Raw genomic sequence first — 2,917 nt, 5'->3', positions numbered from 1 at the left:
CTCCAGTCTGATAGTTGTTTCATACGTATTGACTTGTTATTTCATGATTTCATGTCCATAATGAAATAACATCATAAACACACCTACACAGCATAGCCTACATGGCAACACACAGACACAGAAAGGAGACAGAATGCGATCGGACCATCATCTACAGTAGGGCAAAAAAGTACTTAGTCAGCCACCAATTGTGCAAGTTCTCCCACTTAAAAAGATGAGAGAGGCCTGTAATTTTCATCATAGGTACACTTCAACTATGACAGACAAAATGAGAAAAAAAATCCAGAAAATCACATTGTAGGATTTTTTATGAATTTATTTGCAAATTATGGTGGAAAATAAGTATCTGTTACAGTGAAATAATACCATGCAGATTTATGCACAATTATGAACTTGAAAATGTATTGATAAACCAATTAGGAACATTTGGGCAGTCTTGACACAACATTTTGAACAGATATGGTTCATTGGATCAGTCTAAAACTGTGCACATACACTGCTGCCATCTAGTGGCCAAAATGTAAATTGCACCTGGGCTGAAATAATGCATTATGGCCTTTCTCTTGTGTTTCAAAATGATGGTACAAAAAACGTTTTTTCTTTGTATTATCTTTTATCAGATCTAATGTGTTATATTCTCCTATACTAATTTCGCATTTCCATAAACTTAAGTGTTTCCATTAAAATGTTATCAAGAATATGCATATTCTTGCTTCAGGTACTGAGCTATGGGCAGTTAAATTTGAGTATGTAATTTTAGGTGAAAATTTTAAAAAAGGGTCGGATCCTAAAGTGGTATTAAAATCAGATCAAATAACAACATTGGGTGATTAGAAATCCAAGGCATAAAAACAAAGGAATCCATGTATTTAGTCCGCAAGCGAGATCCCTGCAATCTCATTGAAGATCTAGTTTACTTTTCTGGCCTCTCTCAATTTTAACCTAATTATGTGTGCCACATTATGTATTGGATCTTTAGAAAATACAACTTTTACATTACCCTGCAGTTTACCTATAAAATGGGCTGATGGTGAAGTAGACATAATTAGTATTCATATAGCAAAATATATAAATGAGCTCTTCACAATGAATTTCAATAGAAAACTTGTAAACATAGACAAGATCCTGCAACCATGAGAGGTAAATACCTGTCTATTTATGGAAAAATGACACTGATTAACTACTTAGTCATATCTCAGTTTACTCACTTATGGCTCTGCCTACTCCTGATGATTCGTTTTTCAAATCATATGAGCAAAAAATATTTAGCTTTATCTGGAATGCTAAGCCAGAAAACATCAAGCGTGCCTATCTATATAGTGAATATGAACTGGATGGTTTGATATTAAATATAAAAGCACTAAACCTCTCTTTAAAAGCTTCACTTATATAAAAGTTTTACTTGAACCCAAAATGGTTCTCAAGTAGATTACTAAGAAAAGCTCATCCATTGTTTAAACATGGCCTTTTTGCCTCTGTGTAGCTTGCCATGTCTCATTTTCTATTAATTAGAACAAATATTACAACAAATATTATGGTTTAACTCAAATGTGGTGGTTGATAAAAGACCTGTATTTATGGAAAATATGTTTGAAAAGGGTATTTTGTTTTTAAATGATATTGTAAATTGGAGTGGTAGAGTTACAGTAGCAGTCTAAAGTTTGGACACATACTCATTCAAGGGTTTTTCTTTATTTTTAATATTTTCTACATTGTAGAATAATAGTGAAGACATCCAAACTTTTGACTGGTATGTCTTTCATGAAGTTATCGGATTTGTATGGGAAGGCCTACTCAATCCAAGATTACAACCAATTGATTACAATATTACCCTGAAAATGGAGGAGGCAGGTGGCAGCGGGAGTAGGTAGGGAACTGGTCTGCCTGCCCAATATAAAGGATTAAAACTGATAGAGAAATAAAAATAGCATAAATAGGAAAGTAGCATAAATAGGAAAGTATACCAGTTTAATTTGAGGACCAGGATGTTGACAGCTGTGCCATACAGACTGCAAAATAGCTGAGAATAGGTGTTTGATGTACCGATTCCATGGCACATGGTGTATGAGTTGATATATAAAATGATGCAAGATTTAAGATTCAAGACTGCTTTTCAGCAAAAATGATTGTACAGAATTCTTTGGGGGTGGGGAGTGGAGGGGTGTTTTTTGGGAGGGGTCTTGGACGGTCAAGGGGAATCTCTCGGGGAACTGTGGGGGGATCTTGGATGGTTGGTGGCCTGGCGGTTGGGAGATGGGCCGGTGGCCGATAGGTCGCTGATTCGGGACCCCGATTTGACTTGGTGGGAGATCTGTCGACGTGCCCTTGGGCAGGACACTTGACTCTGGTTGCCCCTGTGGATCGCTCTGCATGGGAGTCTGCTTGATGACTGAATGTAAATGTTGATTGGCTTCACTGCAGGTATATTGAACGTTTTAATATTCAATAAAAATACCAAATAAAACACGAGACACACATTGACTTGAGCCATACCTGATCAAATCTGGTGCAGTGTGTCTGCTGATAGTCTGGACTACGGGCCCTGTATGCATGCTGCATAGAGAGCTGAACATATAAGGACATAACCACCACCCACCTCATGCTGTGCATATTTAATTTGTTTTAATAATTAAAAAGCCTATTGAAAGATTCAAGGGCACATCAGCATGTATGTGTGCATGAAACTGCAGATAGAGATACTCTTTAAACATAGGGTCATCCAACAAGATGAGAGAGGACAGCTGATTAGAAACACAGTAGCCCACCACAGAAATATAATACCAACTATTTACATTACATTTAAGTCATTTAGCAGATGCTCTTATCCAGAGCGACTTACAAATTGGTGCGTTCACCTTAAGACATCCAGTGGAACAGCCACTTTACAATAGTGCATCTAAATCTTTTAGGGGGGGGG

The sequence above is a fragment of the Oncorhynchus nerka genome, linkage group LG20, assembly GCF_034236695.1.
Source record: "Oncorhynchus nerka isolate Pitt River linkage group LG20, Oner_Uvic_2.0, whole genome shotgun sequence".
Lineage (NCBI taxonomy): Eukaryota > Metazoa > Chordata > Actinopteri > Salmoniformes > Salmonidae > Oncorhynchus > Oncorhynchus nerka.
Note: the sequence above shows the minus strand (reverse complement) of the source record.